Source organism: Ambystoma mexicanum, chromosome 1p (genome assembly GCF_040938575.1).
Source record: "Ambystoma mexicanum isolate Mex_15411 chromosome 1p, UKY_AmexF1_1, whole genome shotgun sequence".
Classification (NCBI taxonomy): domain Eukaryota; kingdom Metazoa; phylum Chordata; class Amphibia; order Caudata; family Ambystomatidae; genus Ambystoma; species Ambystoma mexicanum.
Window position 1 is genome coordinate 1,286,626,554 of NC_090921.1, and position 25,018 is coordinate 1,286,651,571.

The following is a 25,018-nucleotide window of genomic DNA, read 5'->3' on the forward strand; positions in this document are numbered from 1 at the left end:
GCTTTTCTCACCAATAGGCAATTTTCTGAATAATGTTGCGGTAGCTGAACTACTTTGGGCGAGCCCTGGATTCACCTGGAAGAGGTCAACTGGTTGTTCAGGTAACACAGATGAATGCAGCAAACTAGCAACCTTGCTATGGCTTGTTTGGCAACAAGGCCCCTGAACAAGGCATTGCATATGAAAAACAACAACCGATTTCTTGTTCCAATGTGATATCTTAATAGTTTTGCTGACGTGGAAGGTTTAGGATTGAAAATCAGTAAGGGAATTCTTGGATTAACATGTAAATCAGCAATAACATTATGTAAATAAGTCAGATATTTATGGTGTGTATGAAGGACTATCTTGTTCTGATGAAAAGTAATAATCAGCTCCTTGATAGAATGAGGCGTCTGTTTCACTTGCTTTTCTAGCTAATGTTCTTTATTTTATTTGAAGTTCACCAGCGCCCATAAATTGTATTTCAATGCTGATTTGTGCATCGGTTCAATTATGATATGATATGTTTATTTATATAGCGCCTATACACAATGTGTTTCAAAGCGCTTCAAGGCCAGGGAGGGAACAAGGGAAAAGAAAATGACATTCTTACAGGCCATGAACAGTAAGGATGTGAAATTAACTATCGTACTCGGCCTGATGACATTTCAGATGGTGCAAGAGCTAAGACATAGATAAGGAAGGGAGAGGGAGAGTGCGAAGGAAATGGAAACAGACAGGCGACTACCATACTAGGCCTGACGACATTTCTGGTAGAGTCGGAAAAAAACAAGAGGTGAGGAAGAGGAGTGCAGAAAGGTTGGGGAGGAACAAAACAAGCGACTATCATACTAGGCCTGACGACATTTCAGATAGTGCTGGAGGGGGGTGGGGAGGAAAAAACCAGTAAGGGCAGGGGGGAGGAGACAGACGAGGTTGCTATCATACTAGGTCCAGGGACAATTCCGATAGAGTAAGTGCATAGAAGAAAGTAAGGGGAGGAGATAGGAAAAGGGAGAAGGGAAAGGAGGGGCGAATAGAGATTTAGCAGTCAAAAAGAGTGGAGAAGCAAGAGGGGAGAGTGAATACAATTGCAGAAGTCAGTAGTAACACATCATGTTGCAAGCCAGGATTCAAGATGAAGATGGGAACAGCATGATTCAGGGCCACCATGAGTACAAGATACAAAGGAAGTTCAGCATGAGAGTTGAGAAAGGGTGACGCATCATGAATGAATGAAGTCCATAAAAGTCAAATCCAGCATTGGACACAAGATGGTGATGGTGAAACCAGAATGTATCAGGACAGACTCCTGCAGAAGTAGTCTTGAGTGGGGTGATGGGGGGAGCAGGGTAGAAGAATCAAGCAAACAGTCAACACCTGTGTGTGAGAATGGGGGAGCAAAAAGGGAACAGCACGGAGGGACCAGAGGGAGTAACACATGTTGGTGCATGCTTACCTGCTTCTGAGCAGGGGGTCGGGCCCTGGGTCCTCCTTGTTCGAACAGGTCCAAACAGGAATTGCCCTTTTCTTAGTCTGCCCTTCGCTTAGGACGCCCGGGCGAGAGACGCCATTGATCTAACAGTTAAGAGCAGGAAGGAAAAGGCAGGGCTAAGAAGGTGGGCGGGGCTTGCTAAGTGGTGAAAAAGAGCGGCAGGCAGGAAGGAACCAGGTGGGCGGGGCTTGCTAAGTGGTGAAAAAGAGCGGCAGGCAGGAAGGCACCAGGTGGGCAGGGCTTGCTAAGTGGTGAAAAAGAGAGGCAGGCAGGAAGGCACCAGGTGGGCGGGGCTTAGGCCAGGTGACCTAGATCTGCTTGCACCTGCTCCCCATCTGCCAATTGAAAGGTAGACTATTGCATTCACATCTCAACCTGACGCGAATTATCTGATCATAGGGAAACTCTTTGCAAACCGTTTAGGAAATCTTTGACTGCTGAAAAAATTAAGTTTAAGGAGGTGTTTTTCTGGAAGACCTAATCGCTGAATGTTGAACTCTAGTATACAAATGCTGAAGTTCTAGTGAAGGTGGTCGGGCAGGATCACTTCCCCCTGGCAGCAAAGGATCACATTTCTTTGATTACAAAAGAAACAGAAACACTTCATCTTGAAAGCTTATATTCAGATTAGTTGACCATACTGCAGGACTTTAGGAGAGGGCCTGCTCTGCTCAATGACTGGAGATTGGGCCTAGTGAAGGATTGAGGGATTCAGTTGTATAAGAATATCTAATGTATTGTTATCACAACAGAAAGTTCAAGCAACACTACGAAAAACAACCCACCCTGTAAAGGAATGGAGAGGATAGACAGTTTCAAAGAAGGGAAAGGGACGCACTCTGCATGCTGACAGGATGGTAGTCGGTATGGTAAATAATCGCAGTTCAAGGTTAATTGGCTTCAGCACAAAGGGAGCAATGGGTCTTAAACTGTCTTTAGGGGTCTTCTGGGAAAGACCATGGGGACAGAACCACAATGCACCTAGTGATGTAGGTCTTTTTGGTGCTCGACAGGGTTGAGTCGGCTTCAGGGCACTTTGCAGGCTTCTGTGACAGAGTTCAAGAGGGGAGTCAGCTATGGGTATCAGTCGGCAAGACGATTCAGGGAGTGAAGCTGGACGAACGGCTGCAGGCTGGCCTGCACAGCGGCTCGGGGTCACGAATCGTTGTCTCAGTGCTGTTTGGCGGTTCTGAAGCACTGGTCAAAATGGCTCGGATGTCATTAAACAACGGCAGCTTGACAGCAATCAGCGTTGCAGCAGTTGCAGCCCGGAGAACTTTACTGGCTCAAAAATTTACTTATAGATGGACATTGGTAGATGCTCGCTCGAGGCACTTCTCCCAGCTTCTTCAATGGGCTTGTGTCATCCTTTAATGCGGACGGCCGTCAAGCGGAGGAGTGTGTTGCAGGCAGCTGCCTTGTCCTTTGTTTCAGGTTCATGAACCTTCTGGCGCTTTGCACCTAGGAAGCTTACTGCAGAGCCTAGCAGGGCATGCTGGCTTGGTACTGGTTCTGGAGTGGCTAGAGAGTCCTCTGTATTCGGTATCTCCCTCTGTTCCCTCAGAGATTTTTAGGGAAGGGATCTTGCGTCCCTCTTTTGAGGTCCTGGCCTTTCTTCACTGGCGGAAGATGTAAGGCAAACTGTACCTTCAGCCAGGGTCCAATGTTGAGTTCCTCTTGCTACTCCTTGCAAAGTCTTCAGATGATCTGCCAAAAGAGGGCCCAGCCCACTTTTAAAGCCAAATGTGCCACAGTGATTGGTGTAGCGTAAGCCCATCTTAATGAACCAATCTTGGGGTCCCTACCAAAAATCTCCTATATGCATGAGGTCATAACCAGAGTGCTTTGCAACAGGAAAGGTAAAGGGGTGAAAACATGTGATACTAAGTCACACCCATCTTCCTGTCTGTTCTGGATCAAAGAGTCTCTCTGGTTAATGGATCTCTCTCTGGTTCCTGATTACAGCAACGGCGGCAAGTCTCCCTTGAAGCTGCGGTGAGACAAGACTCTCGAGCTCCTGCAAGCCACATCTTCGTACCTTATCAATGGGGCCACCCTGCGGGGTGAACTACTGTAAACACACAGTCCCAGACATGACAGCTCACTGTCATAGTTAAATAACGGCGGGAGCTGGCTTCAGGTTGACACAGTTGCATATGAAAGGTTGTTGGGGTTTCCTGTCTCCTTTGTTAATGTCTGCAGCCAGGCCCCACGTGGGCCTGTTTGAACTGCCCTCTAATTGTTATGCAAATCGCTGCCACCAGCTAGTGGGCCCAACAAAAGAGCACAGTGGATCCATGTAGCCTTTGTTAGTTACTCAGGATGACCATGTAAGGGGGAAGATTTGGTCCTCCCCTTCTGTAGATGCATCGTATACCCCTGGCAGTCATTTCCCAACTAAATATGATAGGGGGGACTGTGCCTGTAGGCTGTGTCCAGCCAGAGTACACATGTCTATGTGTTCGTCATGCTGTGAGCATACGAAAATGTTTGTGGATTAGCCCCAACATTTTTTTGAGGTTGGTCTGTCATCATTCCATTTAATAAAACAATTGTAAACGCCCAGGCGAGCGCACAATCACCACTGATCGAATTCCTCACATGCCCCAGCCTCAACATGTGAACCACCACCCTACTGAGGGCCTGGTTCATCATCTAGGCGAAAGTACCGGCTGATGCCATCTGCATTTCCATGCTGGGAGACTGGCTTGTGCTGGATGTCCAGATCCAATTCCTGTAGGAATATGGCCCAACGCACAAGCTTAGGGTTCCTCTTGCATGGCCATTAACCATCGAAGAGGCCAGTGGTCTTTTTGGATAGCAAAGTGTGGCTCAAAGATGCAGGGTTTCAGCTACTTTACTGCCCACACGACCGCATACGCCTCTTTTTCAAGGACGGCCCAGTTGCTTGCCCTTTTTGTCAATCGCCTGCTAATATAGAAGACAGGTTGCTCTACCCCTTGAGAGTTCAGCTGTGCTAACACAGGTGTCTGTCTGGATAATGACTCCTGACCGCAGTATGTCACTTTCAGAACTGGGGCCATGCACAATCCATTCTTCAAATTCTGAAAGGAGGTTTGACAGGCAGGGGTCCAAGTTATCTTCTTTGCATTTTACATTATTCAGGGGTATGGCAATGGTCCCATTCCCCTTGATGAAGTGTCTCCAGTGGGAGAGACATGTACACAATTGTCCTCACCAAAGTTGAACGAGGTTAACCCGCCTTGTAATTCAGAACGAGGCTCTTCCTGTGACCTATGAGGAAGGACCCAGAGAATGAACCTCGGTTGTGCTGTGAGTTCCTGCTGTGAGGGATACGCCACTGGAGGCCCTCCACTTGCGTTTGCCTAGGTGGGGTAATTCAGCTTTTAGTTCATGCACAAGACTAAAGGCTCATGAAGAAGAGAGTTCACTTCTCGAAACGCGTCAGCCATTTTCCAAAGAACTGAACTTCCTGTGTTTCCTATGTTTTGAATAAATTGTCACTTTGTTTTGTACATTCACAGCATGGATGTCATTACTTAACCCACAATTAATCTTGTCTTGCTATACTGAAATTTGAAGATAAAAATGTTCATACCGAATACTATTTGAAACTGCAGTTGAGGCGTATTTTCGACGCACTATTACGGTGTGCAGGGGACGGGAGGGTTCCAGTTTGGATCCTCTTTCCTCCTCCTTTGTTTATCTAGGTAGCCCTGTGCCAGGGCCACTTTTCCTCCCCCGCACCCATAAGCTATTCACACGTGTCCTTTAATTACTACCGACTCTTTTCACCTGAATTAGGTGTGTGCATCTTCTACCCTTCTCTCCTTTGATGTTGCAATCCTTCACAGCCTGTACCTCCACTTTAAGAGGTTGTTTCTTATCTCCACTAACCAGGTCGCCTAGGTAATTCACTGTGCCCTATGCTATCTGGCACTTCATGGCCTTGATTTACAGACTTGCGTTCTGCAGTGCCTTAAGCACTTGTTTCAGGTACAATAAGTGATCTTCCCATGAACACTGCAATGTCGTCCAAATAGGCGACACTGAAGTTTTCTAGTACAGATAAAAACATGGTTAACCATCCTTTGAAATGTGGCAGGGGCATTCTTCAATCCGAAGGGCATCACAGTGAACTGATAATGTCCTTCTGGTGTTGAGAATGCTGACCTCTCTCTCGCTCCGTCTGTCAAGCCGACCTGCCTGTCTTGAGGTCAAACTTAGCAGCACCAAGCTTGTCAGTGAGCTTGTCTGCCCGAGGAATGGGGTGAGCATCTGTCTTTGTGACAGAATAGAGCACATTGTTGTCCACACAAAAGCAGACTTCAGTCTTCCCACCACTGGTCTTTTTAGGGACCAATACCACTGGACTAGACCTGGGACTGTGGGATTGCTCTATCACTCCTAAGGACAGCATCCTGGAAACTTCCCCCTTGATGGTGCCCTGACCTAACTGGACATCCAGTGAATCCTGCTCTTCAACGGCTTACTGTCTCCAATGTCCACATCATGGGTGCACCAATCTGCGTGACCTGAAGTCAGAGAAAAAAGACTGGCAAACTGTCCCAGTAAACAGTGACAGTCTGTCAGTTGCGGTTCTGACAGGTCCATTGCAAGGTTGACAACTTCAACTGACCCATTTGAGGCTTCAGTGTGCAAGAGGTCTGGGAGTGGGTCGGTCTCCTCCTCAGTCTCTCCATCTGTCACTAACCCCATGACCAAGTCATCCTGGCTATAATGGATTTTTTTTTGTTTTTTAAAAACTGTTTTATTGGTTTTGTAATCAAAAACAAACATATTGTAACAAGACACAGTTAAACCTTTAACATTTACAAGATCCTCCACTTGACAATCAAATCATAAAAAAACACAATTAAACAATCCCCTATCCCCATCACACATTTAGAAGTTCATAAACAGTTTGTTCTTTCAGTTCCAGAATCCTTAATCTCAGTAATCAGTTCAACAAAAGAATCTTTTGTCGCCCTCATCATTACCTAATAGTACAATTTCAACATTTCATTGCTGCGATTACCAAGCCTGTTTGCTCACCCATCAACATCCATTTCCACCAATCAAGTGAACATAAGGTCGCCCTCACATTCTTATAGCCTTCCAGAAAAAAGTTTGTCACTTGATTTAATGATTCACAGACCATTATCAAATGCATGGGAGATTCCACCAAAATGGCCACATTACAAAATCTGCACTGAGGGCTTTGGACCCTTCGCATCTTCCGCTTCTACTGAACCTCCTTTGTGTACAAAATGTTTAAACGACATCTGAGTAACATATCTCAAATTTTTGGCGAGGGGAACTTTTGCAAGTAACCTGTAAGCACATTAAGGCCTTTCCCATCTTCAATTTTCATGCACCCCAATTTATCATTTGCACAGCGCTCTTTAGTATCGATCCAGTCCCAAGCCTGAAGCTTCTTCTTAACCTTTGATGGATTACTCATTAATTCACGAACCTCAATACCTCTCCCATTCAAGATGTTTTCCACTTTCAATTTCCAACAACCTAGATGTTTATCAAATGCCCCGGGCAACTATTCAAGATTTCAAATGGTCGAGTTAAGCACTCCTTAGTGCATTTTCAATACAGAGCCATCGTTTTCCATATTACCATGGACTCTAGCAATTGTAATTTCAGCTCTTGCCTTATTGCACATGTTGGGAGTCCATTTGAGAGCTTGAACACCTTACGCCAAAACAAACCTTCCAACTTATCCCCCCACACTGAGAAGGAAAGATGGAGGATGGCTTTGGCTCCATTTCCCAAATTTCCTGTTGAAGCTCCTTCCCTGATTTATCAGTATTGACAACCTGGATCTAAGGTATAGGTAGTGGTCTATTTAACTTCTACTCCTGTTTATTGTCACACCTATGTATTTAATGGTGTCGACAATTTCTAGAGGGGTATCCTCCACTCTCCAGACAAACCTCTCACACTTCCTTTTACCGGCTGATTTCATGACCACCATTTTAGATTTCCCGACATTGGTTTTCATGCCGTTCAGGGTCAAAAAGGTCTCAAATGCACTCAGTCTTCTTTGCAAACCGATCTGCGTCTGATCTAAAAAATATTGTTGTGCCATCTCGGGGTGAAGACTGGCGCAGTAGCACGTGGCGGCAGATTGATATTACATAGCAATAATAGCTGTAGAACTATGCTGATGGGATCACCAAACTGTGCTTAAGCATGCTGAGGAGCCGACTCCCATATAAAGCTACGAGGTCACATGACCCCTGGTAGCATTGGTGCCCATAGAGAGCCAACTGAAGGAATAAAGGGATAAGACGGATTGAGCCCAAGAAGCGGAACACAGACAAGCGGAACGAGGACAAGTGGCTGAAGGGCATTTAACACAATTTAACACAATCAGCCCAGAACTCCGTAGGATGCGGAAACAGGCTATAATGGATATAGCAGAGAGTCCCAGATGGTACAGATAGTGGCTGTAAACGCAGAAGGTGCAAGTACCGCCGCACAGTGGCGAGAACAGCACTGCCCCATTGGGTAGTGACCGGTCCTACCCCTGGCTGGTGACTAAACTGGGGCCCTGCTTAAAACGGACCTTGGTACAGAGGGCATTGCCGCGCTTGCGGTGCAACCACCAGAGGCACTTGAACAACAAACAGAGGGAGCTGGAGTGCCGCGTCATGAACAGAGGTTTCTGGGCTGCGCAAACCACTGAAGTAACAGGTCCGAGGCATGGACCCGCTAAAGGTGCACAAGAGTAGCGAGTCACGATACTACCAAGGTCCTGTAGCAGGACATAACCGAGACCCCAGAAGGGTTGTGGCAGGAGGAGGCCCCGCAAGTACAGAGATGTCCACATTGGAGGGCACAGCACAGCTACAAACAACCTGCGTGCTTGAGAGGCGGCTGTGAAGCCAGAGTCGCAGTCTACCGTGTAGGAAACTTGAAGCTCCCTAAGTGCAGGCGGACCTTGCGGGATTGGTGTTGGCAATGTCGAATAAAGGAGCTAAGATGAAAAATAAGCAGACCCCGCTTGAGACTTTTACGACGGGCCAGACACCCCGGGTGGAGAATACTACGGAAAAGACAATGAAGCAGTCTCAGTCTCTAGATACCCAAGGACCAAGCAATCAACAGATACTGGATGCGATTGGGGTGTTACAAACCAAATTGGATGGCAAGATTGAAGGAAGACACCAAAATACGTGCGCAGACTACGAAGGATGTGGATGTTCTGATGCAAAGAGTGAAGCTGCTAGAAGACCGGGCAGAAGAAGCAGAAGGGGGAGCACGTAGAAATACCATACGTATCGTGGGACTGCTGGAAGGTGCCGGAAGGTGCCGAAGGTGCGGACCCCACTAACTATGTGAAGAATTTACTGCTGCAGGAAATTGGTGCGGCAGAACTTTCTCAGGGGTTCCCAATCGAAAGGGCACGCCGGTCCCTTGGTAGGAGACCGCCGCTGGGCATGCCGCCCAGGCCGGTTATAGCCAAGGTGCTCAACTACAGGGGCTGCAAAAAGATACTAGCCTTTTCCAGAGAGGGTGGACAGATATAAAGAGGTTCAGCGAAAGTAGCGGTTTACACAGTCTATACATTTCAAGTACAGAAGAAAAGGGCTGAGTTCATTGTTACAAAGACAAGGCTATGGAAAGCGGGTCTCAAGTATATGCTCATACACCCTGCGAGACTGAAGGTGATCCACAATGGCAAATCCTTATTTTTTAATCGGCTGGAGAAGCAAATGACTAGGATGGACAGGACACAGTTGCCAGAGAAACCCGAGAATGGCCAAGGGCCCGGATAGTGCTGAGGCAGAGCTGCACGTCGGACCGGCGTTGGAACCAATCAGGCGCCCATGCAACGACGTGGACCTTTTAATTGCTGCTAAATGTGTCAATAGAATGCAATAACTAATTATGATTTGTTAACATTCCAGGAGTATAACGAGTATTGCGTGAGTCCTGTAGACTAGTTATGTTAGTTATTGTTGTTGAAATGGTTGTAGTAGGGGTAGTTGGGTATGGGATGGGGGGATGTGGAAGGGCTTGGGGAGCGGGAGGGTAGCGGGAGGCCTGGCACGAATTACAACAAGGAGCATCAAACACCTCCTTAGTCTGGCCACAAGGTGGTGGCCTTACGAACCTTCCAGCGCAAGCAATGTCAGCTAATACGATAAGAATTATTACCTGGAATGTGAGAGGGCTGAATAATTACATGAAGCGTAAGTGAGTGAGCATGAATATGCGGCGTCACAAGGTGAGAATTGTGTTGTTACAGGAGACACATTAAGACAGACAGAAGCAAAAGAACCTAGAGAGGGCGTGAGGTGGGGTGCTGGCGGGCTCTACATACTCGACATATGCAAGAGGACTTCTCATATGGATAGCTCCGGACATACCATTCAAAGTACTGACAGTGAAATATGATAATGAGGGGAGGATGGTGATGGTGAATGGGTTAGTAGAGAATCGTGAGGTTTGTGTGGTGAATACATATGCACCTTATAATGATGCCACTGTGTTTTTCAGATAGTTGCACGCAAAATTGGGGTTATACAGGAGTGGCATTCTGATATGGGGTGGGAACTATAATTGTACAAGGGACCCAGTTCTAGACAGGTCTGATACAAAGCACAATAGGCCATCCCCCCATCTAAGATATTGAGCTCGCTAGTGGACCACTTTAAATTGTGAGATTTGTGGTGGGCAGAGCATGGCGAAACGAGAGGGTACTCCCATCACTCAGCGCTGCATAAGGTGTACACCAGTATAGATTATCTGTTCACAGGGGCGGTGAGCGGATCCAAATTCTCAGAGACAGAATACTTAGACAGAATACTGTTGGATCACTCGCCGCTGGTAGCTATGATGGAGTGTGTCAGCCCCTAGACCACCGATCCCCACGTGGAGACTGAGGAAGGAAGCACTGCAGGATACCGCATTTGCCGAACAAGTCAGGAAAAAGAGCGTTGAATATATAGAAATTAACGAGGGGAGCGTTAATGAGGTGAGCACAGTCTGGGAAGCACATAAAGTGGTAATCAGGGGAGTGATGATATAAATTGAATAAAGAGTGATATCCTCTAGTGTTCCAACATCCAATCTTCAAGATGTCACTGCTCCTAGCTTTACTAATCTAATCAGACCTGGGCTCATTTAGAGCACCGGCCAGCCACGACCACTCACTCCCCTCACAAGATTTTTCAGTTGCTTTGCTGGCTCTTTTTCGCTGCATTTTTCCTGATTTGATACTGTAAAGTTCAGGGCGAATAAATCTTTCTTGTCATAGTAAGTAACCGGTTCATCTTTCTTTAGCAGTAACTTTTTTCCATCTTTATATAATGGTTGTGTTGAGCTATCCCTTGATAGTGCGCCGAAAAATAATGGAATGGCAAGTAGTGATGATTAATCAATTCCTGTTTATTTTTGTGATGTTAGAGCCTTTGTGGATGACACGTGTTTCGGCAGAGCTGCCTTTATCGAATCCAGGCTATATAGATAGCTCATAAGTCACTGCATAATGCATAAAGGTGCTGAAGTTCACAGGGATGAATCCCACCTGATACAAAGAAGTCCTCCGTATGTTACAGGACACTCGTACATACGGAGGACTTCTTTGTATCAGGTGGGATTCATCCCTGTGAACTTCAGCACCTTTATGCATTATGCAGTGACTTATGAGCTATCTATATAGCCTGGATTCGATAAAGGCAGCTCTGCCGAAACACGTGTCATCCACAAAGGCTCTAACATCACAAAAATAAACAGGAATTGATTAATCATCACTACTTGCCATTCCATTATTTTTCGGCGCACTATCAAGGGATAGCTCAACACAACCATTATATATTGTCACAAACGGAGTGGAGGGACTCTAAGTCTCCATAGTAGCTAAACCTGGTGCGACGCAAGATCTTTAACATCACCTCAACTCTCATGGACAAACCCTTTTAATTTAACGGGGCGCGTAGGTACTGCAGCAGGTGTCATCACAAACAGTCCCTCACCAAGAATGCAATATTTTTTCCATCTTTATTAGAATGTTGAATCACTGAGATTTTAGTTGGATTTTTCTTTATTTCTCTGGGGATAGTCGCCTCTCTCCAACTTGCCCGAATTTTATCTTCATAATCACTCACCTCATACACCCCAACCTCAGAAATGTCTCTTTACTTGACAACACCAGTTCTTTCTTTCTTTTCTTTTTGCCACCCGCGCTCCCACCCAACCTATCCCATATGCAATTTACTCCCCATCTGCAAATGACCTGCCATCACTAAACGAAAAGAGTTTGCCGCAAACAGGTCATGGCAGAAACTAAGGGACCGTTACGACAGCTGCCTCCAATCACCACAGAAAATACTAGCCTACGTATGTCACATGAACCACTTCTCACTCCCCCAGACATTCCATCCTTTATGGCCGCTGACACAGTGTGTATGGTACATTTTCCAGACCCTGCCGCCGCTGCACTGTCCTCCGATACACCATGGCAGCTTTCCCAAAAAATGTTGATGCACAGCACGATTCCCTCCAGCCAACCACCGGCCGTGTCCAAACTTCTCCGACACCACACCGTACTGCGATCCAATGACATTTCTGTCGGCAGAGCGAAGAGGGAAATGGGTCTGCACAGCGGACCCACATATCACTCATTTTTTGGGACATACATTTCAGTGTTTTGTAACAAATTTACCGGTCCGATTTCCACCAAACAAAAGCACACTTTCTGGATCAAGCCCATGTTCCTGGCGCAAATTTGGTGAAAATCCGTCCAGCCATTCGACCTGTAGCCATGCGCAAAGTTTTTCCCCATTCAGTCTATGGTAAAAAAGAAATGTTTGGGACCCCCCCCTATAACTTCCCCACCCCGCATGAAACCTCGCCCAACTTGGCGAAAAAATTCAGAGCCGCCCATATATTTGTTTTTCAAAGTTTGGTGAGGATTTGTCCAGAGGGAGCGAAGTTATAAGTGCTCTTCCTATGAGTTTAGCAACATAACCATAACTACATGGCCGCTACCGCGGGCCGTGTAATACTATGTATCTATGTGTATTAAGTATTTATGAATACGTTTGAATGTATGTGCATGCCATGAATGACTCGTAGAATTAGTCTAGCTGTGCATGTATGCATGCATGTGTATGCTGGATCTGTGTGTGTGTGTGTGTGTGTGTGTGTGCATGTGCATGTGTGTTTCAATCTTCTCTGCAAGGGATTTACAGTGACCATCATGCATGGTTGGTCACTGCAGATGTTGTTTTGCTGTGGTATGAATTTGTTTACTGTGCATCAAAAATAAGGCAAACATAATAAGTGTTAGTACATTTCTACACTGGAAAACATTGTGCAGACAGTTTGGACATATGTTCCTATTGTGACATGGTATTTCTTTCATAGGCAAAGCCAACAGGAGTATGTTCTTTTGTTGGGATATTGCCATACATTGGCAGAACCAGTGTGGACATGTTTTCTATTACTGGTGTCATGTGCAAAGCAAAAATGTTATTCTGGCATATATCGTTGGCGTTGTGAAATGCTCCTGTGCACTGTTGGTGGATTGTACCTATTGTTTTTTGGATTAGAGGTACCCTACAAATCCAATTGCAAACTGTTTGGGATTTTGGCCACTTTTTACACAGAAAGGTATTCTGTATAACACAACATTTTAACCCATTATACCCCTCTGCCGAACGCCCTCGGTTGGTATAGGCTTCCTCACTATAGCTATGGCTATAGACTTTGCCATTAATGATCACTCTAAATCGCATACATGAAGTGCTTGCCACAACCTATCTATGCCAGCAATGGTCAATTCAAATCACATACATGAAGCGCTTGATGTATGTAATTTAAGGTGACTCTTACTGGCAAAGATAGGTTGGGACTGCAGCCTAATGAAAATAATGGAAACTGCTCCTATTTACTGCACTGTTGTTGGCATGGCATTTTCTGGATTTGTTAATGTGAACCAACTGCAAATTGTATTGATATGATATGATATGTTATGGCATTTGTAACGCGCCTATAACGCGCCTATACACAATTGTTTCAAGGAGCGACGAGGCAAGGGAGGGGGAACAGAGGGAAGACAAAGACAGCAATCTTACTAGGCCAGGTGACATTGTGATCATGCAAGTGCAAGGGATGGAGGAATGGGAGAGGGGGCAGTGCATAAGACAACCGTAATAAATATAGATAAAATAAATAAGACAAAAAATAAAAAGTGTGGCCAGCTGGTGGCAAGTGCAAGGATAAGGGCAGACATCAGGTGTCAAGTGCTGGTAGGGGGCTGTTGGGATACAGAAACAGTCCCCCAGTGCAGGGTTGCCAGGGGCGCAGTGCAGGTGTGCAACTGGCGGGGCGGCGACCTGGGCCCGAGATCAGAGGGTAGCCAGGTAAACCAGTGCAGTTTCAGTTTCAACAGGAGATCAGCAAAGGAGCAGAGGAGAAAAAGCAGAAGCAAAGAGGAAGGTCTTGAGATGGTTCTCCTCAAGTTTCAGAGAGGCAGGAAGGCTTTTCCAGAGGGAGGCTCCAGCAGAGGAAAGAGATCTACCATCAACTTGTTGCTTGGAAAAGCAACTGACCCTGAGGGAGTTGGAGGCGGATGAGCGAAGAGCACGAGAAGGAAGGTATTTAGGAAGCGAGCGTTGAAGATATTGAGTCCACAGGCCCCAGAAGGCCTTGTGGACAATGCAGAGGGTTTTGAACTTAATCCTCGCAGCCACTGGGAGCCAGTGCAGAGATTTCAGTTTTGGAGGGATCCGATCCCTGGGCTTGAGGCCAAGGACAAGTCTCGCAGTCCTGTTCTGGATGAGTTGCAGAGGGCAGAGAGTAGAAGCAGGCAGATTTAGAAAGAGTCTGTTGCAGTAGTCCAGCCAAGAGAGAACCAGAGCTCCGGAGGCAGTGACCTTCTAGGAGAAGGAGAGGAAATAAAGAATACCTCTGAGGAGGTGCAGCTGGTAGTGTGACTTCTTAGAGACGTCAGAAATGTGAGGAAAGAAGGAGAGTGTGGAGTCGAAGATGACCCTGAGGTTTTTAGCCTCACAGGTGGGTGTAGGTAGATGGCCAAGAGAGTCCGGCCTCTGCTTTTTATATCTTTTCTGAACAGTTATGCTGCAACACACATTATTTTAAAATATGTTCCCCATTAAATTGTTCTATGCTCTCTCGCCATGCTCAGTCGTGCTAATTTGAGGAAATATTTAGGTCCCTCCAATCAAAATATTCACCAGGCATGATTACCCATGAATCATGAACTTTAGTGGTTATTTTGGTTGTTTCCGTAGAGAAACAATTATAAATTGAATGACTTTTCATTCCATTTCTCTTCAAAATTGTACTACAAAATGCATAATTTCTGCACAAAAAAACAATTCTCTGAGGTGTTGACCCGAATCCCCCTTAATTATTTAGGGCTCACTCACTATGCTCACTCGCTTCTGCTAATTTGACCAAAACATTTGGGACCCTTCCCTGAAAACATGCACCCCCAACCCCATGAATCATTGAGAATCTTGGTGCCCCTTCAGGAGCAATCCCCCTCCGCTCATCCCGGTACCAAAATCTGTAGCTTATGCTTTTCTATCTCAGTCCCCCTGGGTGCATGTCGTTGTGGTTTTAACAACTCACTTTTTTCTCAGTGTGTTTTTCTTCCAGTCACAACTGCGGATCAGATCCTGGTACATGCCTTGTAATTTGCGAGTGTGAATCAGACCAGAGGTGCACAATTCTGGCTTGGTTTCCCCACCGTGCATTGACCTCCCAAGGAACTCTAGGTTTTGCCAGTTCCACAACAGTAGGCATTGAAGTTGTGACTGCTACAGTTAAACCACCACTTATCTCCATTAATTATTAGAATTGCAGCTTTTATTGCCTTCCTCTTGTGGTCAGCAGACAGCGTGCTCTCACCATCTCTATCAGAGCATGATGGGTGGTTTCAAATTTCCGCCAGCACCACCTTTCCAGCTCAAAGTGGAGGAATGCATCGATTGCCAACTAAAATAGTACAAAATGTTCTTAAACCTCAACCTTTCATTCAGGCCAGCTGTTGCACAACTGCATAACTTCCTGGAGAAGAACAATACTGTTGCTCCAAGACCCAGGGTAAGGACAAGGCCATCCAAAACGCTTCCAGAGCTTACAGTAGACATTTACTACAATGCCCAGCACCCAGTGGCCTGCAGTTATTTTTCTCCAAGCGTGGAGAGATTAACAGTCCCTTCCCCACCAAGTTGTTGAATGGTGGGAGATGTCCTGAGTCATTGTAGTGGGCGCTGGAGAATTCCCCAAGGCAGATGGAGGAACTATGGTCCCTTTCGCCATGTGCGATTTGTATTTCTGCTTCTGGCCCCTTCTCAGAGGCTGGTTCCTTCATTGGTCAGAGGGGGTAGGGCTACTTTGTCTGGTAGTTTTGTTTTAGGAGGAAGCTGTTCTCTTTTGCAAGCCACTGAACCAGGTCCTGACTCCAATTTCAATCTATGCAAGTCATTATCTGCTTTGGTACAAAAATGTGCATTGCATGAGACAGGGGATGGTCAAGGAGGTTTTACTGTACTTCTGGCCATAAGCCCTTGAACCTGAGCCATGGGAAAAGTCTCATGGATGAACCATGGCAATGTCCCTTGTTGCTAAACTGGCCAGATCAGCAGAGACTCAGAAGATAAGATCCAAGACTACCAGACCTTTGGACAGAATGCCCAATATCCTTGTTTCCTTACTTGGAGAACGTATTAAGAGAGATCCTCAAATTTGTTGCACGATGACCAACCATATATTGCCACCAATGTTGTGGTACTTAAAACTCTAAAAAGGCAGTGAACATCTGACACATACTTTCCTTCCGAAGTAATACATCCTTTTGCTTTCCCTACCTAGGGGTCCTAAGGAAAATGATCTAGGTGAATGGCAACGTCTATTTAGCAGCTGAAACAACCTATTAATCAAATGGAGGACAATCTCTTAAAAGGAAAAAAAACCTCAGCATGAATTTTATCCTTATGTTCTTGCATAAAGGGCAGGACCTGGAGAGAAATTGGCATCAGAAACACCAGGATGGTGGTCTTGAAGAAATAAAGCACATAAGGACTGCATTTTTCAGAGCTGTCAGTGTTCTCTAGTATTTCTTTTTAAAAAGCTGTTTAATTGGTCACAGCTGTCATCATGCAGTAATTCCCTTAAAGGTCATTCAAATTCCAATCAAAGAGAGAGTCTTTGTGTGCATTACTGCCCCCCATGATACATGCATACCCAGTGTCTACCATGTCACACAAAGGGATGGAGTGACCTTTCTTGAATTCTTTCTGGTTATCATACAGGAAGTCTCAAACCCTATGACTGGCTTCAAACCCTCCACCCTGCCATTAGACAGTGAAATGCCAGAGTAGCCAAACTCTGATGGCCATTATGCCTCTCTTGACAAAGGTCCAACTGTAAGGATCATCGTGCCACTCTTGACAGAGCTCCATCAGCAGTCCACAGTGTTATCGAACCGCAAGAACACTATCATCATGCTGATCTCCAAAAAGACAACAGCGGGACCGAAGTTCCAGGTAATTACTGGCAGATCTTTCGATACTCTGCACCTAAAGTGTTTGGAGCCTCTGTCACTGTGCAGCTTTCAGCACATGTTGAATGACATTGCATCCTATGCAATTATGGTTTTGCTCACAAAGAAGAACCAAAGCCTTCATACCAATAGTAAGAAAATGCTACTCGCCAGGAATCAGTGCCAGGCTTTTGTCTTGATCTTGCTCAACCCATAAGCAGCTTTTCACATTATCAGTCTTATAATTCTGCTTGCCTCTCGAGCTGCAAGAGTGTATCTTTGTCGGTCTTCAAATGATTTGCATCCTTCTCCCAGCACACTCCTACCACATGGAAATTGTACTGTTCTACTCCACGACAATATTTCCTATGGGGTCCCAAAGGGAGCTGCCCTCTCATTGATACTATTTTACATGTGTAATGCTGTCCTAACTTCACTAATTATGTTTTATTAAATCCCACATGTATGGTGAAGACACGCATATTCACCTGTATTTGGAGGAGCCCAAAAGATACTGTGGAATGACCAGTTGTCTACTGTATGTCCGGGAGTGGATGATTTTCGGCACCTTCTGCATCAGTACAGCCTTTGAGTTGGTCGACCATAAAACCCTCTGCCAACACCTTCGTCAGTAGCGAACTTCTCTGACAGGGCGTGCAAATGGATTGACTCATTTCTAAAGTACAGAACAATGAAAGTCTTCTCTGACTCATCAAGTGCTGACCCCAGCACCATCAAATGCGGGGTACCGCAAGGCTCTTATACAGCCCCCACCCTCCACAACCTCTCCACAAGGCCACTATTCAAAGTCTTGCACATCTCATACACGAACTATGCAGATGACACTCTCGGGTGATTACCAGTCCGACCAGAACAACCTGAACTCCATATACACAATCTAATCCTGGATGGCAGAAAACTGGCTATGTCTCAACAGCGAGAAAACCGAACTCCTGCTAGTTGGTTCCCCCTCCACCTTGAGCAAATTGGACAGCCTATACTCTGCCTTTTCCATTGACAACATCCCCATCACCGTGTCACCCTCCATCAAAACGCTGGGTGTCTACCTGGAACCTGACCTGACTATGGACATCATCAACTCGTCCTCAGTGGGGGTGCCACGTCCTCAGTGGGGGTGCCCACCCACTGAGGATGTGAGCTGCCCGACACAGAGGCAGGGAACAGTGGAGAGGGGTGCCGGCCAAGAGGCAGGGGTGCTCGGGTGGCTGTGCAGCCTTAGAAGCCTAGATGGAGCATCTGCCAGGAACGGGGCGAGAGTGGCGACCCCGCATGCACAGAGCCAGCGAAAGAGCGGGCCTGGGTGAGCCCGGCTCGCACAGTCTGCGTGCATTGTGAGGAGAATGAGGGGGCAGTGAGCGCACTGGCTGGGAGGCAAAGCTGGAGCATGAGCGAATGCCAACCTCGCACACACAGACTGTCAGGTATGCACCAGGTCTGAGTGTGTGGAGACAGAGCTGCACAGAGAAGAGAGGCAGTGTGAACACAGGGAGCTGAGACCCGGGGGCCCAGGAAGCGTTGGTGCCCAGTGGCATGGGGACCTAACAGATTTTGCATATTGCACAGGTGAAGGGGCAACAGCAGTGATGGGAGGCTGCACAGCATACACAAGGAAGAGTGTGGCACAGACAGGGGAATAAGCCGCTCATAAGGTACAGGTCTGGTTGAATTGCCCACCCTGCAGAGGCAGCAGTGAGGTAGAGGTCCCTACCACAGTCAGCATTGGGGACTTGGTGGCAAAGAGAAACTGGGCAACAGGAGGCAGCGGCGGCACAGTGAGGCCACCTTGAGGGCACCCAAGGAGAAAGTGTGAGGTGGTACCTTAAGAAGAAGAGTGAAAGCGAGGGAGCGGCTAGCTGAAACACTGTGCACAAAAGAAAGAGGGTGAGAGTGGAGTTAAGGGATAGTGAAGACAGTGCCACTGAACAGCAGAGCCCCAGCAGCGAATGGTCCCCTCAGAGCTGACACACGCATAGCACAACTGGATAAACAAGTACAGAAATCATCCTGGGCTGTCAGCACCAACGGGGGGCCATTCACATTTTTGTTTTAAACTCTTTTTTTATTAGTGGTCACGTATAGGCTGTTACACCACAGAACATCTGTTTAACTGTTACATCAGGAGTAAAATATCAGTTACATTTCACATAGCAATATTATGACGACAAGTCAGCATCAGTAATCATATTACATAGGTAGAACCTGAACGGGCCCCAAATGTCCTTAGGACTGCATGCCGAGGGTCGGGTCAAAACAAACTGTTCCTCTGACTCGTTGACATGTGTCAATTCTTGCAGGAATTGGTTCAAGGTGGGCGGGAGAGAACTTTTCCATTTCTGTAAAATACATTTTTTAGCAATAGCGCATGAAATGTTAAATAATCTTCTAATTTTCTCTGATTGCTTGCCAATGTCCCCGAACAAGTACTTCTGAGGAGTCAAATCGGGGGGCACCTCAGTGATTTCTTCCAGCAGCTCAGCCACCGCCCTCCAGAATCCCCTCAGTGTTGGGCAGTCCCAGTACATGTGAAAGGATCCAGCCTGAGGAGCATTACATTTAGGACAGGCGTCAGAGGCGTCCGGTGCAAACCTTGCGATTTTGGCCGGTGTATAATGTATCCTGATCAGGATTTTAAATTGGATCACCCTTAGGCCAGCATTAAGCGAGACCTTCTTGGATAACGCACAATAGCTGGCCCATTTCTTTTCTTCAATGGTCACCTGTAAACCCGCTTCCCACTGCTCCTTTATCTGATTTAATGTGGGAGTATGAGCTTGAACAGCTGTGTATAACCTAGAAATCCCCAGGCCATTTTTTGATGTTACTAACTGCACACATGGGTGGGGTGGGCGTTCATCCGGGAAGAGAGGCCACCTCTTCTGGAATGCAGACCTCATACGGTAATATTGCAACGTTTTCAGGGGACCACCCCCTAGTGCCCTCAGCAAGAGACCCCGATCCACAAAAACACCATTAACAAACATGTCACCCAGCTTCATTTCCCCGTTAGGGTCCCAGGACTCCTGTATGTTAGCGTCATGCGTGGGGGGTATACCCGAGAAGTCACAAAGCGGTACCTCTGGGTTGTTGGGGACCTCCACTCCCAGCCTCTTGAATATAGCCATCCACGCCATGACTGTACAGCTAACCGGATTATATGCACATGTGTCTTTATACTTTGAATCGAAGATAACTGATTGTATATTCGTGGGATGTGTGGTATGCTCCTCTATCCATGCATGGGGTGTACTGTTCTCGTCATTATACCAATATTTTGCAAATTGGGCTTGGGAGATGTAATAATAAAGCTCGAAATCGGGGGCCGCTATCCCTCCAGAGGAATAGGGCTCTGTCATTTTCTCCCAGCTAATCCTAGCTGTCTTACCGTTCCAGAGAAATGTTACCACCATGGATCTGAGCTTGGAGAAGAAGGCCCTGCCCGGCCATATAGGAATATTGACAAATAAGTATAAAAGTTTAGGGAGGACCACCATTTTAAGAATGGCAACACGGCCGGCTAAGGAGATTGGGAGCCACCCCCAAATCTGAAGCTTGGAGCCTAATGCCTGTAGGGAGCCCTCATGGTTATCTGCATAGAGTGTGAGCTTGTCCCTGGAGACCAGTATTCCCAGGTATCTAATGTGGTCTGCGGACCATTTGAGTCCCCCTGTGTCTCTAGGGCATCGGCTGGCAGGTGTTAGAGGGAATATTTCCGATTTGGACATATTTATAGTATACCCGGAATAATCTGCAAACCCCTGGATCTCTGTCATGATGGGTGTTACATTTACCTCAGGCTCCCTGATATATAGCAATGTGTCATCCGCGTAAAGCGAAATTAGTTGGGTGGAACCCTTCATTGTGATCCCTTTGTCTGAGTGTCTAAGACGGACGGTGGCCGCCATAGGTTCAATGGTCAGTGCGAATAGTAGAGGTGAAAAAGGGCACCCCTGTCTGGTCCCCCTCTCCAGGAGGAACATCTCAGAAATGGCTTTATTGGTCAGGACACGGGCCCCAGGTTCCGTATATAGGAGTTTTACGTATTGTATAAAGGTGGGACCCACCCCAAACGCCTCAAGCACCGACAGGAGATAGACTCACGATACCGAGTCAAACGCTTTTTCAGCGTCAAGGGATATGGCCACTGCGCTCCTCGCGGGGTCGATCTGTGCCATAATACCAAAAAGTTGTCTGAGGTTTAGGGCTGTAGATCGAGTAGGGACAAACCCATTCTGATCGGGATGGACTACGGTTGGGACTGTTGGCAGAGGGCGATTCGCCAGGACCTTTGCAAAGATTTTAGCATCCGTGTTGATGAGTGACAAGGGCCTGTAGGACGAAACGTCCTGTGGTGGTCGCCTGGGCTTGTGGAGTACCACTATTATGGCCTCTCTCATAGTTAAGGGCAATCTGCCGGATTCGAGCGCCTCCTCCCACACTTGTAATAGTATCGACACAAGTTCCTCACGGAACTCCTTGTAAAATTCGGCACCCAACCCGTCCGACCCCGGTGCCCTGCCTGTTGACAGATCCTTGATTGCTTCCCCAATCTCTTCCGTCGTTACCGGCTGATCCATCGCCAGGCGCACTTCGTCAGGGAGCCTAGGAGGGAAAGGGCTTCAAGATAGGTCTTGATTTCTGCGGATGTTTTCTTATCTTGGTTTGAGTATAGCCTCTTATAGAATTCCATAAATTCCCCGTTAATGTCCTTATCCCCAAGGAGAACCCTCCCCTGTTGCGTGCGTATGCTTGTGATCTGTGTTGGTTGTTTATCGTGTTTAATTAGGTTGGAGAGCGCCCTGCCAGCCTTGTTACCCTCCCCGTATCTGCACGCCCGAATCGGGGCCGCCACATATCGGACCTCCCTCAGTGCAAACCTGTTAAATTCCTGGAGATGAGCGTGTATATCAGCTAGTACTGTCTTGTCTTGTGTATTTGAATATGTTTTCTCAAGTGCATCTAACTTCCCTTCAACAGACGACAGTAGGTCCTCACAGCCTTTAACATACCCGTAGCTCTAGACATCAACAGGCCCCTCATCCAGACCTTGAATGATTCCCACACTGTCGAGAGTCTGTCGACCGATCCGATATTATTGGACATAAACTCTGAAATTTCAACATGGAGTGACTCCACTACCACAGAGTCACATAACATTCCACCAGACATCCTCCACCTCCTAAAGGGACTCGGGGCATTCCGGAGTAGTAGTTCCAACAATACTGGGGAGTGATCTGAGAGGGTGCGGGGCAGGATTTCACATCGCTCAACCGAGGGCATCATGGGCATGGAGACCAACCAGTAATCAATCCTGGACTCGGAATCATGTACCGAGGAATAAAACGTGTATCTTCTACTGCCCGGGTGGACCTCCCTCCACGCATCAACCAGTGAGAGCTGTCTAAGATTCAGTGCTGTCCTGCTTGGGGGTCTCATCACCGTAGAGGATCTATCAAGAACCAGATCAATGGCCAAGTTGAAGTTCCACCCCCACAAGACACCCGAAACATCCAGTGATATAACCATCTGATATATATCTAAGTAGAAGACGGGGCATCGATGTTGGGGCCGTATGTATTGACCAGGAGAAGCTGTTGGTTGGCCACCTCCCCCCAGACCATGACAAATCTTCCCTGGGGATCGACCTTGTGACCTCCAACCCGGAACCCAAGGCCTGGGTGAATAAGGGTGAGAACCCCTCTGGACTGAGTCGAGTAGTCCGTGTGGAACCTCAGGGGACCCCGCCCGGGCAGGATGTGAGAATTACCCATCCCCACTGCATGGGTCTCCTGCAACATCAGTATTTGGGGATTATGCCTGGAGACGTAATTGGAGATCTTCCTAACCTTAACTGGATTGTTCAACCCCCTCACATTCCACGTCAGTAGTTTAACCCGTAGCCCACCACCGGGGACCCACGATGGAACATTAGCCATTTTCAAATCTGACGAGTTCACAGTATTCGTGCCATACAATCAGTGCCAGCCCAAACGTGACCAAGACTTTACTTTTCAACCAACAGGCCGCCCCATTCCACCCTCCCTTTAGAGGTAGCTCCGGAAGGTAGCCAAAATCCTCAACACAATGCCACCATAAGTCCATCCAACAACTGAACATAACTTCCCCTTCACCCTGTCCCACCCGCCCCCCATCATCATCACCCCCAACTTCACGATGTAGCCCATCAAACTTATGAAACATTCCAATATAATGCATGGCCTCCGCTGGGGACTCGAAGAAATGGGCCCTGCCCGCATGTTGAAGCCTCATTTTTGCCGGGAACATTAAAGCGTATGGAATCTGGCGCTCTCTTAGGAGCTTCTTAACCGGCTCATAGGACCTTCTGCTCGCTTGAACTCCAGAGGAGAAATCAGGATAGAAATGTATGCGACTTTCCTCATAGTGAAGGGTGCCCACCTCTCTCGCTTTCCGTAGGATTGTGTCCCTGTCTCTATAGTTGAGGAGCCGAGCAATTATGGTGCGTGGTGGCGCGCCTGCTTTGGGTGCGGGGGCCAGCGTACGATGTGCTCGTTCCACCAGAAATTGTTCAGAGAAAGCCTCCGGTCCGAATAGGGTTTTAAGCAGTGTCTCAAGATGTTTCTCCATTTGGCCCTTTCCAAATGATTCCGCTACGCCCACGACACGAATGTTATTGCGCCTGGAGCGCGATTCTAGGTCCTCGCATTTGTTCTGTAGCTTCGTCATGCTTTCCTTAATTTGGATAATATCATGGCTGAGTGTCTTCATTAGTGCTGATACGGGTTTCAGTTTCCGTTATGCGTAGGCTTTCCTTCTCGACTCTAGCCTTCAAGGAGCCAATGGTAGAGACTATGTCATCCAATTTTGTGTTTATGGAGCGAAACCCATTTTGGACTATAGCTGTTAGGTTGTCCAAATTCTCACTGGATTCAGCAGCAGGGTTCTCGGTGTCGGCCGCGTGGGCGTCAGCCGACACGGCCTGCCCCTGACCCCCATGTAGGCATCCATATGGCCCTTCCTCAGCTTCCCCGGAGTCTTGGAGCCCTTTGCCGGCCTCTGTGGTTCCCCCATGATGAATGGCGTTCCAGGAGGTGCAGTATACTGTATCCCAAATGTTCTACAGTTTCCAGTAGGAGTCCCGCGCCACCGCCAGAACCAGGGCCTGCACCCCGTCTGGTCTCCCGCCCACTCGGGCACTGGAGCCTCCCACCTCAACAAGGGTGATTGCGGATCCGATTTAGCCGCTACCCCGGCCGACCATGTGGCATCCCGCGGGGGCTCCCTCTCCGCCCAGCCTCGTCTCCTTACCGGTCGTCAGCACGGGTATTACTACCACAGAGTTCCACAGGCCGCGTACTGCGATTTGCACCGGATGCCTCACCCTGCACCGCACTGTAGGGTTCGTAAAGGGTTCTCTGGGGCTTAGCAACTGCGGCAACCACTACCGGGGCTGGGTCGGGCCTCGGGCCGGTACGGGCCGGAGAGTCGTCCACGCCGCGGCAGCCCAGATGCCGTAATGTGTCACCAGAAGAGTGTCAGGGCTGAGTCGGGACCAAGCTCCTCCCCCTTTGGGCCCCGCCGTTTCAGCCGCGCCGCAGCTCTGTAGTAGATTGCTCTGGAGCTCGCCTCCGGATTCCTGTCCCTCCGTGTACCGGTCAGTCTGAATCGTGACGTATCTCTGTCGTCCCTGGACCCCGAGCCTCAGGATTTCGTCTGGACACCCACGGGCGGCCGGGCCAGCCCCCCAGATCGTCCGAGCTGAAACAGGCAGCGCTGTTCGAATAAACTAGCTCAGGATTTCTCGGTGGAGCGGGAGCTCTTAGATCAGGCGGCCATTTCCAACGTGCGCAACAGCGCCCCCCCCAGAGCCATTCACATTTACACCGCCGGTAACACGAGGCCGAAAAGACTGCGCACATGCCAGATAAACAAGACAAGAGCAATGCCAGTCAAACCAATATGGAGGTATCTGCCCGCAAAGGAGAGGAGGGCAGCGAGACCCGCAATGACGGCACTAAGGCGCA

General features: G+C 47.7%; 1 protein-coding gene across 1 annotated transcript in view; it reads right to left on the reverse strand.

The window, feature by feature from the left end:
* Window positions 1-25,018, reverse strand: part of TSKS (testis specific serine kinase substrate) — a 667,857-nt gene that overhangs the window by 109,976 nt on the left and 532,863 nt on the right. The gene's annotated exons all lie outside the window — the stretch shown is intronic.